Source organism: Notolepis coatsorum, assembly GCF_963971535.1.
Source record: "Notolepis coatsorum genome assembly, chromosome: 8".
Lineage (NCBI taxonomy): Eukaryota > Metazoa > Chordata > Actinopteri > Aulopiformes > Paralepididae > Notolepis > Notolepis coatsorum.
In genome coordinates this window covers 4,720,155-4,735,825 of record NC_140172.1, presented here as the reverse complement: position 1 = coordinate 4,735,825, position 15,671 = coordinate 4,720,155, and the positions used below count along the sequence as shown (strand labels likewise).

At 46.6% G+C, this 15,671-nt stretch overlaps 1 long non-coding RNA gene across 1 annotated transcript in view; it reads left to right on the top strand.

The window, feature by feature from the left end:
* Positions 1-15,405, top strand: part of LOC311232980 — a 57,566-nt gene extending 42,161 nt beyond the window's left edge. Inside the window, exon 3 of the long non-coding RNA XR_014619995.1 lies at positions 15,287-15,405. This is a non-coding gene — a long non-coding RNA (uncharacterized lncRNA). The remainder of the gene's footprint in view (positions 1-15,286) is intronic.
* Positions 15,406-15,671: the final 266 nt, after the last annotated feature.

Genomic DNA, 15,671 nt, shown 5'->3' with positions numbered 1-15,671 from the left:
AAGAGTCACCAGCGCATTCATACAGGAGAGAAGCCCTACCACTGTGACCAGTGTGAGAAGAGCTTCACGACCTCTGGATACTTAAATGTACACCAGCGCATTCATACAGGAGAGAAGCCCTACCACTGTGACCAGTGTGAGAAGAGCTTCAGTCAGTTTATTAGCTTAAAGTCTCACCAGCGCATTCATACAGGAGAGAAGCCCTACCACTGTGACCAGTGTGAGAAGAGCTTCACGACCTCTGGATCCTTAAATGTACACCAGCACATTCATACAGGAGAGAAGCCCTACCACTGTGACCAGTGTGAGAAGAGCTTCAGTGAGTCTAGCAACTTAAAGCGTCACCAGCGAATTCATACAAGAGAGAAGCCTTAAAGACAGTGGGGCAAACTGTAATTTGATAATTCATACAGGAGAGAAGCCTTACCACTGTGACCAGCATGCGAAGCGTTTCATACAATCTTAAGACTTAAAGAAGCACCAATATATTCCAGTATATTCATTCAGGTGTCAAACCGTAAATGGAACACCAGATTCATGGTTTGAATAGATGCCTTACTCTCTAGTCCTCTCTTCCAACACTAGTTGTCTCTTCCAACATGGCTGACTGTAACCAGACACACATAGGGCTTGAGCACCTGCCCTTTTTCCTTAAGAGTCAAAAAAGCCCTTTTCTGGCTGGTGGTAATTGTATTTAATTTTTTGTTTCTATAGAAAATAAACAATCATACATTTATATATATATTTATTATAAACGTTCATATTAACATGAACGGCATTGTTGTAGTTTTTATTGTTGTTGCTATTTGCTTGGTTTCGGTTAATGAAAACATGTAGAGCAGGGCATGACGCAGAAAGAGACTATATCTATGCCTGTATAAAGATCATCATTTAAATATTCATCTAAAATATGTTGTACCTGACATCGCTGCGAATGAGTGCAATCTTAACTTTTTCTAGGTAAAATAAAGGTTTTAAAATTAAATTAATTGGAATCAATGGTATTCCATACAGAGTGAAATGAGCGACCAACAGTGCAAAAATAAGATTTTACATTGTGAAACTATATAAATAGTTTACATACGTTTGTATTACTCATAAACTGTTTATGAGCTGTTTATGTAAACGTTTTTGGATGATGAGCAAAACAGTGTTTCTCATCCTCAGTCAGACATCAGAGCAAACTGGTCAGCACATCATCTTGACTTGATATTTTAAAAACTCCAGTTCTAAAGCATTATTGAGCAAAAGCTGAACTATTTCACAAATGATGACCACTCAATAATAGTTGCATACAGGCTAAAACACTGAGACGCACCGATTTAATATAAATGTACGACTTTGCTTCAGTCTCGTTCTCTGCGCTCGCCTCCACACTGTTTATAACATATTGGGCACATCTCACAAACTCACTCAAATCTTGACTAGACTTAAGGCATACACTTTCATTTAACTATCAGCGGGAAAAGACCATCTGTACGCAACATTGTTGTGTTTGGAACATGGTTAGTTAATCAATATGTCCACTCGCTCGCTGTGTGAATTCTGCCAACAATGATCTGCTTGAGTTCCGACATGGTGCTCAGTTTGGCATTACGTGGTTTTATTACTTGGGTGCTGGGAGGGTAAACTCTGTGTTCGTGTAGCAGGTATATATAATATACTGTTATATATTCCACAAATAATCCCTCACGTTTTATTTTAATTCAATTATTATAATTTTTATTCTCAAAGTAGTTTATTTTGAAATCGTTGCGTTGTCACTTCCTTCCGAAGTGACGTATTTCCTTTTGTGCGTCCCTCTTCACGACAGTCTGTACTGGGTGTTGAAGAGGTAAGATGTCTGCTCAGTGTCTGTAAATGTATCTCTGGTCTAAAAGAATGTTATGATGGTTTAAATATTGTAAATAAGTTGCCAGGCAATGAACCGGTTGTGTATAACAATATCTACGTTAATGATGGGCAGTTGTGCACTTGTTGTAAAGAAATGTAACCGTGGTGACGAACTTCTGTATGAACACATGTTAAGTAGACTTGTAGTATGGATGAGGGGAGGTGTGTAGGCCCCGATCTGAAATGTGACTATTTCCTCATTGCAGCCTGTGAGCTGGTGCCATCTAGTGGACAAGATATAACACTGTCTTGTCTATCTGTCTGACAGGTAAATGGATGAATCCTATTGTTTATTTTGGTATTATTTTATTGTATTGTTTCATTATAAATGTGTTATTTCAATGTCCAATTCAAAATGTCAGTCTATACTGGATGTTGAAGAGCCTGTGATCTGGTGCCATCTAGTGGACAAGATGTAATGCCATATCTTGTCTGTTTGCTCTCAGGGGAAATAAATACCACTATGCTGAAATGGATCACGGCCTGTTCTTCACACACACTACCGACATAGAGGAGTAGGCCTTGAACCGGCTACATTCGCACATACAGCCCCTCCAATTAATGTGTAGATTTCTTTCTCCCAATTTGCTGTGTGTGTGCGCGCATATGTGTGTAAGTGATTGGGAGAGAAACGGAGAGGAACTTGATTCCATACAGAATGAAATAGATTTTACATCCAGTGCATGTGTGAAAGGGGCTTCAGTGTTTACATTGCATACTGTATTTTGTCATAGCCTGCACCCTCGTACATTATTAGACCAGTGTGTGTGTGACGTGCGTTATTGATTGCTTTAAGCAATCAGAGAGAGAGAGCCTTTGATGTGCTCTTTATTTTTGGTTGAGCACCAAGGCTGAGATGTGAAATAAGAAAATGCCTAATTACTGTACAGTGGTAGAGTTGGTCAAACATTGGAAAAGCATATTACTGTTCCACTGGCTTTCCTGTTGATATATTTCTCAAATATCTACACATAGCAACCATTGTTTACACATAGCAACCGTTGTCCCTTCCATTCAAAACAATGGCCGCTATGTTACAGGCAGCCATGTTGGAAGACAAAGAACTACACAAACATTCAGTGCAAGGCCTCTAACACATTTTCAAATCTTCTTATGACCACCTGCTATCAGAAGGCCTCGTTGAGTCATGGTGTCCTACTCAATCAACCCTGCACCACCAGCGGCCAGTCTGTTGTTTTTTCATCATTGATTTCCTTTGTTGAACCAGACCAGGCTTTAGCTCCACTATTTTCACCTTGTTTAACAACCAGGAAGGGCCCAAGAGAACGTATTGTATTGTGGTTGAAATCTAGTAATCCATTCATGAAAATAATCTTTTTAGTTCAATCAAGATTGTGCCATGAAGGCAGTGTTATGTTTTTACAATGATGACATGTCTCTTCATATTTAGATTAATAGTGCTTAGTGGAATATATTGGAGCACATAATCCTCTCAAAGTAACTATGAAGTAACATGTTTATGCATTCAAGATATATCTCTTTTAATCGTTTTAGTAAATCTATTATATTGTTACAATGTATTTCATGTTCTGTTTATAGTGAATTGACATTAAACAATACATTTAAATGTTTATAATTTTTTTTTCTTGAATATACAGTATAGGTACTAATCTCAAGTCAAGTCAAGAGTTTTATTTGTCCCGGCATACAGGGCATACAGTGAAATGCGGGTGGTCATGCCCGCAGCGATTGTGCAATAGTACAAGTAATAAGAATAAGACATAACAGGTATAATGTACATAAAGTTTAAAATGCATGGTAAAAGACATGCTAAGGTCCTGCGATAGTGCAATACAGTGTTAAGCTACAGATGAGGCACTGTGTCTTATGTACACTACTATACAATACTATACTATACAATATACAGTTATACTATATATCCTTATGCTATCTTGCTCTATCCGTCTATTATTTGCTATACAAGAACCACTCCCGTTATTTCTTTTATTTTTTATAAAGTAAAGTGACCTTTTCATTTTGTAAAGTGACCGTTTAGTGAGCGTGTGCATCATCTGTGTGTGTGTGTTCGTGCTAAAGTGACTGTTAGTGTGTGAGCGTATACAGTATGTGTGTTGTGTGTGTGCTTGTGTGTGGAGTAGGGATGTGCATCTCCTCACTGAGGCCGATGCGATGTGCATCTCGATACGGTGCCAACGATACGATACATTAACGATACATTTGAAGCACCGGGCGATGCGATATGATTCACCCCCTGTTGAGATACGATACGATTCGATACGATTTGTGTGGCAATTCCAGGTGTAGGGGTGGCAGAATAAACAACACACAGACAGGTTGCAGTTCCCAAAATCATACTCTTTATTTTCTTAGTCAAATAATAACGGTTTGCTGTCGGCCGGGCGGCGTCTCCGCTCTGTGGCCTTTTGCCTTGCGCTGCTACGGGGGACTGAGAGGAGGCTCCTCGGCTCCATTAAGTCCCCCCTCTCCAACAGGCGCACCGCGCCGTGATTCGCTAATCAGGTAATCACTCTGATGGGTATTTAGTGACAGGTGCGTCCGGAAGCGGACGCCCAAACATGGGCAGCGCCCAGCCATTGGGTCGCCACATAGCGCCCATCAATCACCAAGCCCAGGGGTGGCTTGGGGTTGCCACAGTACCCCCCCTCCAGCTCCGACCGTCGGGGAAGAGCGTCCGACGCCCAACAGGCATCCTTCCTGGAGAGGGCGTCTGCGTTGCCATGCGCCACCCCTGACCTGTGAATGACAGAAAAGTTAAATGACTGTAACTCCAGAAACCATCGAGTCACCCTGGCATTGGTCCCCTTTGTCTTGGCCATCCAGACTAGGGGGGCGTGATCCGTCACCAGCGTGAAACGCCTCCCCAGCAGATAATAGCGGAGCGTCTCCAGTGCCCACTTAATTGCCAGACCTTCGCGCTCCACCGCAGAATAGTTGCGCTCGTGTGGCAGCAGCTTCCTGCTCACATATAAAATCGGATGTTCCTCACCCTCCAGTTGCTGGGAGAGGACCGCTCCCAGTCCCACCTCTGATGCGTCTGTTTGTACCGTCATCTCCTTGTCGAAGTTCGGGGAGATCAGCACCGGTCCCGAACAGAGGGCAGTCTTGAGGTCCTCGAACGCCGCCTCCGCCTCCGGTGTCCACTTCACCGTGAACGGCCGCCGCGCCTGGGTCAGATCTGTGAGGGGAGCAGCGCGAGCAGCAAAGTTAGGGATAAACCTCCTATAATAGCTCGCTAGCCCATTAAATGTCCTGACCTGCTTCTTGGTTAAAGGGCGAGGCCACTCCCTTATTGCATCAATCTTCCTCTTCTGCGGTTTCACATTGCCCCGGCCTATTGTGAACCCCAGGTACTCTGCCTCTTCTAATCCCAGCCTGCATTTCTTTGGGTTGGCGGTGAGACCCGCCTCCCGGAGGGCCCCCAACACCGCTCTCACCTTTTGGAGGTGGGTGTCCCAATCTGACGAGTGGATGATAATGTCATCGAGATATGCGGCTGCATACTCCCGATGGGGCCGTAGTACTCTGTCCATCAGCCTCTGAAAGGTAGATGGCGCCCCATGCAGGCCAAACGGGAGAACTTTATAATGGAACAGCCCATCTGGGGTGGAGAAAGCCGTCTTCTCCCTTGAGGCGGGGGCCAGAGGGACTTGCCAATAACCCTTCGTTAGGTCTAGTGTCGTGATAAATCTGGCCAGGCCCAGTCTGTCAATGAGCTCATCCACTCTAGGCATGGGATAGGCGTCAAACTTTGAAATTTCATTAAGCTTCCTGAAATCATTACAGAACCTGGTTGTTGAGTCGGGTTTTGGCACTAAAACAATAGGACTGGACCACCCGCTATGAGACTCCTCAATTACTCCCATCTCCAGCATGACCCGCACTTCTCTTCTGACTGCCTCTCTTTTTGCCTCTGGGATACGATAGGGCTTCAGCTTTACCTTGTCTCCCGGGCTGGTAATGATGTGGTGCTGGGCCAATGTGGTGCGGCCCGGCGTGGCCGAGAACACGTCCCGGTTCTGTTGGACCAGCTCCCGAAGCTCCTGCCGTTGGGTCGGGGACAACTGTTCCCCGATGGGAACATCGGCCGCCTCTGCCACCTGCTGCGCAAAAGGGGGAAGAGGGGGGGGCGAGAGCAACACATCCCGGGCATGCCATTTCTTCAACAGGTTAACATGGTATAACTGTCGATGCTTCCTACGGTCGGGCTGGTGGACCTTGTAGTTGACGGGACCCACTTTCTCAATTATGTCGTAGGGTCCCTGCCATTTGGCTAGGAATTTGCACTCTGCTGTCGGTACCAGTACTAGGACTCGGTCCCCCACATTAAACTCCCGTGGCTGTGCGCCCCGGTCATAAATGCGCTTCTGTGCGTCTTGGGCCTGTTGCATGTGTTCTCTCACCACTGGCCAGAGCGCCTTCATCCTGTCTCTCATTACCTGCACATGCTCTATGAGAGACCGGTGGGGCGACGGCTGTTCCTCCCAAATCTCCTTTGCGATGTCCAGGAGACCCCGCGGCTTGCGGGCGTAGAGCAGCTCAAATGGCGAGAAGCCAGTGGAGGCCTGTGGGACCTCACGCACAGAGAACATCAGAAAGGGCAACAACTGATCCCAATTCTTCCCATCCTTCTCCATCACCTTCCTTAGCATGCTTTTCAGGGTCTTGTTAAAGCGCTCGCACAGTCCATCCGTCTGTGGATGGTATATGGAGGTTCGTAGCTGTTCCACTTTCATTAGTTTGCACATTTCTTTCATGACCCGCGACATAAAGCACGAGCCCTGATCCGTGAGAATAGAGTCGGCAATTCCCACCCGACTAAACAAATGAAAGAGCTCCCGTGCCACAATTTTGGCCGTCACCGTGCGTAACGGGATGGCTTCGGGGTAACGGGTAGCATAATCTATGATTACCAGTATATACTGGTGGCCTCGGGACGATTTAACTAGAGGGCCCACTACGTCGAGGGCAATTCTTGAGAATGGGGTCTCAATGATGGGCAGCGGGATCAGAGGACTTTTATATTGTACCTTTGGTGCTGCGCGTTGACACTCTGGGCAGCTCCGGCAATAGTCCTCTACCGCTCTCTTCATGCCCGGCCAATGGAAACGCGCCCTTATGCGCTCCATGGTTTTGTCCACGCCCAGGTGCGCTCCGAGGATATGTGAATGCGCCAGCTGGAGTACAGTGGGAATAAAGAACTTCGGTACCAGCAATAGATCCCTAACCTCATCATTCTTTTTTACAACTTGGTACAATTGTCTTTTTATTGCAAAGTGAGGATATGGCAGGTTACTCACCCCCTCCACGGGATTTCCATCTATGGTCTTGATATTCGCCCGGGCCTGCGTTAGGTTTGGGTCTTCCAGCTGGGCCGTTCCGAACTGACCCGCCAGGTCCCTCCCCACCTCGTCCGCCTGGGGGAACTCCGCAAAGGGGTCCTCGTCACTGTTATCCGTCTCGGGGCCCGCTTGGGGCGCTGGCGCGTCGTCACCCACACCTGATGCCGTCTCTGTCTCACTTGCCGGTATATCCAGGGGTTCCGGCGCGTCGTCACCTACATCTGAGGCCGTCTCAGTCTCACTCCCCGTTACGTTCAGAGCACACACCTTCGGCTGACGTAACCCTTTCTTCTTCCTCGGTTTACCCGTAGAGGGTGGGGTGCGCGGGGAGATGACGGCTGAGCACAGCTGGCGATACAGGGGGCAGTCTCGACCAATCAGCAGCGCTACCGGCAGGTTAGGTATGACGCCGGCTGTCATCGAGCAGACCCCCTTGGTGGTTGTCAGGGTGATCGGCGCTGTAGGATACAACTTTGTGTCCCCGTGCACACAGGACACTGACACTTGCGGAGCCTCTGCGTCGCAGTGTGCCAAATGGGGCTGAACCAGCGTTATGGCACTACCCGAGTCCAGGAGCGCTACGGCATCTTTGTCGTTGACGCGCACGGGTAAAAGTGTCGCCGATGTTTCCTTATGGGCCCAACAGGCTGCGCCATAGTTGCACGTCTTTCCGCGGGGGTCTGAAGCTGCCGCCGATGGCATGGACACATCCCGGCCTGGGCAGTTCCACGAGAGATGCCCGGGCTCGCCGCAGTCGTAGCAGCGTCTTTGGTCCTGGTCGAACAGCGGTCTTCTTCGGGGTAGTTCGGGCTCACCTGCGTTCCCTACCCGGCCCCTTGGGCTGGGCTCGTCGGGACCCCTCCTTGTTCTCGGCCGCTCTGGCTTTTCCCCTCGCCCCCCTTTGAGTAACTCCCGCGTTACCTGGTGGGCCTCCACAATATTCACCAGCTGCTCCACGGAGCGGGGGTCCGCTTGACTCGCCTGCTTCTTCGAGTCATAGGGGAGGGCTCGGACAAAGCGGTCCATAACAATCCGTTCCAAAACCGTGGGCCCTCCGGGGTCAGTCATTAGCCAGGCTCGGCTTGTGCGGACCAGGTCGTGCATCTGGGAGCGCGGGGAGGCCTGTGCGTCATACACCCAGTCATGGAACCGCTGCGCGCGGGACTGCAGACTATGGCCGTACCGGGACAGAATTTCCTGCTTTAGCCGAGTGTAGTTCCCGGCTTGCTCCGGTGGCAGGTCCTGGTAGGCCTTTTGTGCATTACCCGACAGGAAGGGGGCCAGCAGTCCCCCCCAGTCGTCTTCGGGCCAGCCCTCCCGGCCGGCGGTGCGCTCAAACGCCAGGAGATAGGCTTCTATATCCTCCTGCTCCGTCAGCTTGGGGATGAAGCGCCCGGGGTTAGGCCGCGTCCCGGCGGCCCCTTCCTCCTGCCGGTGAGCGGCCATCCGCTGGAGCTCCGCGTGGATCATCCCCGTCTGTTTCCTCTGTTCGTGCAGGGCCTCTTCGTGCCGGGTCTGTTGTTCCATGCTCGCCTGTACAAGCTGCTGCACCAGCGCGTCCATGCTTTTTCCGTTATTAAATTTATATATATATATATATTTTTTTTTTAATTTCTTTTATTCTATTCTGATAAAGTCTATTGTTGTTTATTCTGCACCCCTGATTGCCAGTAGACTATGCCCGCATTCTCCACCACTGTGGCAATTCCAGGTGTAGGGGTGGCAGAATAAACAACACACAGACAGGTTGCAGTTCCCAAAATCATACTCTTTATTTTCTTAGTCAAATAATAACGGTTTGCTGTCGGCCGGGCGGCGTCTCCGCTCTGTGGCCTTTTGCCTTGCGCTGCTACGGGGGACTGAGAGGAGGCTCCTCGGCTCCATTAAGTCCCCCCTCTCCAACAGGCGCACCGCGCCGTGATTCGCTAATCAGGTAATCACTCTGATGGGTATTTAGTGACAGGTGCGTCCGGAAGCGGACGCCCAAACATGGGCAGCGCCCAGCCATTGGGTCGCCACATAGCGCCCATCAATCACCAAGCCCAGGGGTGGCTTGGGGTTGCCACATTTGATTCAACATAATGCGATTCGGGGCGATACGATGCGATTCAACACGATGCAAAATAATAATAATAATAATAATAATAATAATAATAATAAATAATACAATTTTATGGTATGACAGAGGATTTGGTTGTATTCCTTATATGCAGCTTATATTATTATTAAAAATAAAATAATCTACTGTAAGACAATTTATATAAAAACTCTTGGGTGCCTAAGAAGACTTTTGCATAAACTGTCTTTTCTATCCACTTTAGCTAAAAACACACGAGATTTATTTATCATTATTATTATTTTGTTGTTCCTATTTGTGAATAATCATGCACTGAAATGTCAAATCACGTTCCATTTGTACCTGTACAATATGGTGAATAAAGTAATCTGAATCTGAATCTGAGAGAGAGAGAGAGAGCGCCCCTCCCCGTCACTAGGATGCGTCTATAGTACTTTCCGACCGTAGCATTATGTCAACATCACGGAGCCAGGCTGGATGGATTGCATGAAGCGATATAATTAAGAAATGTATAACCAATAAATGTGGAGTTATCTTTGAACCCCTGTTGTCAAGCGTCTTCAATATACCCCCCCCCCTCCTCACTAATGTTACTGGTGTTGCAGAGTCACTTTAGTTAGACACTAGTTTAGCGTTAGCTGAACGGCTAACTGGCGTTAGCCAGAGGCTACTAGCGTTAGCATGTTGAGCAATTCTATTCATGTCTCCTCGACTTCCACTGTTTGTTGATAACTGTGACGCGGCTCTCGCCTTATGTAGTAGCAAAGCAATAGTATCTGCTGTGTGTGTGTGCAGTCACTGACAAGTGGATGAGAGGAAATTATATCAATGCATCGGTTTTTGACCGATGCAAAGACGCTACAACAAGATGCATCGCGAGTTCAGCCTGACATTTTGCCGACGCGGACTTATTCCACCGGTGCACTTGCATCGTGAACGTGTATGCCGGCGCACCGATGCAAATCGATGAATCGTCACATCACTAGTGTGGAGAGTTCAGTGTTCAAGACTGATGGCCTGGGGGAAGAAGCTAAGCCGAAGTCTCTCTGTCCTAGTTGCTGGTGTTCGCAGGCGTTTGCCTGACCGCAGCAGCTTGAACAGGCTGTTATTCGGGTGGTGAGGGTCTTTCATTATTCTGCAGGCTCTGGATTTGCACCTCTTGTTATATAAGTCCTGCAGGGGTGGTAGTGCAATAACCGTAGTACGCTCAGCTGAGCGCACCACTCTCTGTAGGGCCTTCTTGTCCTGTGCCGTGCTGTTTCCATACCAGGCAGTGATGTTGCCAGTCAAGATGCTCTCTACAGCTCCGGAGTAGAAGGACTGGAGTATCTTCCCCGATACTCTGAACTTCCTTAACTGTCTCAGGTGGTAGAGGCGCTGCTTCGCCTTCTTTACGACTGAGTCTATGTGTGTTGTCCATGTCAGATCTTCTGAGATGTGGACTCCCAGGTACTTAAAGTTCCATTTAGGTGGAAAGACACTCAGGACACAACTGCCATAGAAAAGATTGTATTATGTGATTGAATGGAAGAAACATCTTGATTTAAAACGATACAGCACTTTGGCAGAACATGTTCAATCTTTAGCAATCAAATGTATTGCAGTTCAGAAAGAGTCGATCAATATTGTCTGCTCTGGGAGTGGAGACCACTAGTCACCACCACTAACTTGTGTTTCAGAAACCTTTAAATAATATATAGGTACTGTATATATACTGATATTAAGGCATATACATGTGAACATGTAGAGCCAGGTACTGACATGGCCGCCTAGTTATAGTTGAAAGTGGGGGTGCAAGAATATTATTTTTATTAAATTCTTTTATTTATTATAATTTTTTATTTTTTATTTTTTTGGACAGGCAAGGGGTGGTTTGGAGGGGGTCCTGCACGACCCCCTCCATGGCAGACTTTTTTTTAAATGTAATGAACCTGTACGTGCAATTTCCTGCAATATAGAGCCTTCAATCTTGACCAATAAAGCTGCTCTTTTCACTATAAAACTCAGTTTATATTGCAGTATGATAGCCAATTACTATAATAATATATATATAATATTAAATCAATCTCCTTTCAAATAGGCCAAGTTTTTAATAAGAAAGAGAAAAAAGATATATTTCCATTACCTGTAAATCTTGTGTCTCTTTCTCTCCTTCTCTGCCTCCTCCCTGAGTCTGCAGTGCACAATCATGACATCGATCTCAAAAAAAAAAAGTAAAAAAAAAAAATGGAGGCCCCTCGTCACTATAGGCCCACGGGCCGCGGCCGTCGTTAATCCGGCCCTGCTCGTCTGCCATATAGATAGCGTTAACGTTTGGAAATGAAGTCAACGTCATCCAGCTCACACCACATATCTAGATAACGTTAGCTAGCGGCTAGCACTAAAGCTAACGCCAACCAGAGAGGGAAACGTTATTATTATTTATTCGAGGAAACCGTATGACCAGATCGCAATTCGGGACCGTGAAACACTTTTATGTATTGCGTGGTAGAACCGTAGAAGTTCTACTACCACTCAATAGTAACTTATGTCTAACATAATCCTTTTATTTGAACAACTTACTGGAAAAGCCTGCCTGCCTGCCACCAATATTATGACACACTCTGTGGGCTTTGATATTACACTGACTCCTGCAGCCAGACTGCAGCGCTGTGAGGCAGTGAGCCAAGGTCTACGCGCTGGAGATGGGAGGAACTGGATCAAACCATAATGGGGCAGGGGGGGGGGGGGGGGGGTTCGCAATCTTTGGAAACTTAAAAACGTGTTATTAAGTGTCATTGCGTATTATTAATTTGATTGAAATTACGTAGTTATGGTTAGATTTATATATTGGGGGGGGGGTATATCATATTTTTCATATGATCAAAAAGTGGTGGAGCAAGATCATATCCTTGCTCCCCCAAGTTCAATAGTGTGAGAGCAGCTGCTCCGCGTGCTCGTAAGGCCAGGCGTCTATGGGTACTGATATTTAATTGTCTGCCCAGGTAAACGAGAAGCCATTCTTCCTGTTTTAAATGATCAATATTAAGATCTGGGGGAAAGCCCAATGCCAGTTATGTATACAGATACAGGGTTCCCACGGTACCTGGAAAACATTGAAAACATGGGATTAATTTTTTCATTTTCCAGGTATGGAAAGGCATGGAAACTGAGCAAAAGTGACCAATTACATGGAAATAGAAACAGTTGTCATGGAAAATTTTATTGGATGATGTGTAATAAAATTTAACTATTGAGCACAGAATTAACATGAGTTTATAAAAACCCTTTACAACCCGCTTTTACTGTAGATAGAAATGGATGATCCCATGTTGTAGAGCATGCTCTTGGCATCCTATATTGGATGTTGGAATTTGATGCAGGCAACTTGGTGAGCCAAGGGAGCCTTGGCATCTACAGTGAAACTTGAGTGAAACTTCTTATGCAAGTTTATCCTCAAATGTAAGTAGCTGTGTTTTAACTGTGTGGTAAACCTGAGTTTATCAACGTTAGTTAGTAAGCAGTGCAATCTTGCTAACTAGCTAGCCAAGATTGTGTTCGTCACCAACGCCGGAGATGCTGGATTCGCGTGTTCGAATCCAGCTCCCGGCGTTGTCACCAGCTTGGCTGGCTGTTCACACTAATACAATTGCCAGCGAGGGTGGGAAAGCTGGCGGGTGGGTCCTGGGCGTTGTGGACAGCGACCCCTACAGTTCGGTCGGGGCGCCTGCTCAGCGAGGGTAGGATCTGGAGAGAGGTAGTGCGGCCTCCCACACGTTACACTCTCCCAGTGAGAATCTGCGCGGCCAGGCTGGCCTGCCGGCTGGCTGCACATGCGTCGGAGGAAAGCATGTGACAGTCTCCGGTCTCTCGGACCAACAGTAGGGGAAAGTGCGCAACAACCAGGAAGGGTGGGATGGGAGAAAAATCGGGAAAAGATAAAAAAAAAAAAAATAGCTAGCCAACGTTAGCTCTCACAACGAGCCAGTTAGCCAGCGCCAGGTACAGTAGCTAGCCAACGTTAGCTCTCATAACGAGCCAGTTAGCCAGCGCCAGGTACAGTAGCTAGCCAACGTTAGCTCTCATAACGAGCCAGTTAGCCAGCGCCAGGTACAGTAGCTACCAACGTTAGCTCTCATAACGAGGCAGTTAGCCAGCGCCAGGTACAGTAGCTACCAACGTTAGCTCTCATAACGAGCCAGTTAGCCAGCGCCAGGTACAGTAGCTAGCCAACGTTAGCTCTCATAACGAGCCAGTTAGCCAGCGCCAGGTACAGTAGCTAGCCAACGTTAGCTCTCATAACGAGCCAGTTAGCCAGCGCCAGGTACAGTAGCTACCAACGTTAGCTCTCATAACGAGGCAGTTAGCCAGCGCCAGGTACAGTAGCTACCAACGTTAGCTCTCATAGCGAGCCAGTTAGCCAGCGCCAGGTACAGTAGCTAGCCAACGTTAGCTCTCATAACGAGCCAGTTAGCCAGCGCCAGGTACAGTAGCTAGCCAACGTTAGCTCTCATAACGAGCCAGTTAGCCAGCGCCCGGTACAGTAGCTAGCCAACGTTAGCTCTCATAACGAGCCAGTTAGCCAGCACCAGGTACAGTAGCTACCAACGTTAGCTCTCAGTCATAACGATAGCCAGTTAGCCAGCGCCGGGTACAGTAGCTAGCCAACGTTAGCTCTCATAACGAGCCAGGAAGAGAAGAGGCCGCGAAGATGGAAGAGGAGGATGACAGAGGAAAAGGGAGAACGGTGGAGAGGAGTTGAGAAGAGTAGGAAGAGAAGACAGGAGCGGACACGAGGGGAGGTGTGGAGAGAAGAGGACAGGATGAGATAGGAGAGGAGTGGAAGAGAGAACATATATCAATCCCAGTGCTCATGTGTTCCAGTTCAATAAATTGTTGTTCATCTACAGCGTGTTGCATTATTTCATGCATTGATATTATCAATGAGACATAATCTCTAAGCATTTACAATGTAGACTTGACTGGCACATCTTTTAAATCAAGTAAATAGTCAGGTGTCCTAGGGGGTTGTGTCTGTGAGGGGAGGGGGGCGCGGATGAGGGCGGAAAACTTCAGGGGCCTATAGATCATCACTTAATATGGTACCTGGAAAATCAGGAGGTAGTATGGAAAGAAATTTCAAGGCAAGCGTGGGAACCCTGAGATATTAGAGGTCATATTCCAGGTGGAGTGAACTATCGAGCGGAGCATGTAACGCCTCACTTAAATAATAAAGTACCTTGGCCCTAATGAGGAACTAAATGTTAACAAAGTATATAAAACAAATATTCACCTGACCGTTTGAATTAGAGGTAAACACATGGATAGGTCTTTACTGAATGTGTCATTAGGAAGTGAAGAAGAAGCCATTCTGGAAGGATCTCAAGTCTGAGACTTGAGTAACGATAATCAATAGTTTAACATCAAAGCTCTTTTGTGTAAGATTGAAATACAAAGTGCTTAACGATTGAAATATCAAGTCAATGAAATAAATGCAACACAATCTGTTGTAAATTCCCCATTATTTCTTATGCTGTGTATTATTATTTCCAAGGCACTTCTTTGGACAGCCCAGGGGTATTACTATTTCTAGTAGGGCATCTCTCTGGACAGCCCAAGGGTCCTTAGTCTGGTAATTAAATGCAGCGGCCATATTGCCGCCCATGTGTTTCCACTGCTGTCTGCTGTCACATGAGTGTGTTTGTGAAGAAGTAAGTCATCAATAGCCTCCAATGTAATGTCTATGGTTGTATGATAGATAAATGTCATATGTAGCCTATATTATGCCGCTAAGTGACTTATTTATATGACTATGGTTTGGGTTTGCTACTTGGTGCTATGTTTGTTCCAAGCTGCTAATTGAGCTAATGCTATGCTAGTGTGAATATGCTATATAGCATTGTTTCAGTTATGTGTATCTTCTAGATGCCAGCATGTTATGACTACTAAGTATGTATTCTGCTAATTCCCTGTATATTCTGCTTATCTGTTGCAGAATACCACTCGCTCACTCACTCAATATCTCACTACTCCATCCAGCATTACAACCTGGATGGAAATCACTCACTCAATTCCTCACTGTTCATCCAGCCTTACAACCTGGATGGAAATCACTCACTCAATAATTGGCTAGATTCACCCAATACCATTCTCATCCTTGTGTGGATGCTCATTCGTTCATTCAGCCTTATGAACTGGATGAAAATCACCTGTACTGAAGAATCCCTATCATCCTTTGATCCTTTGATACCAACATTAAACTACAAAGGACTGTTCTTTGGTGTCTGTGTCCGCTCTCTGACCGGGGTGTGCTGTTGTGGATGAAGTGGCTCCAGCAAACAACATTACAACACGTTATATCTTCAATACAATCCTTGAAA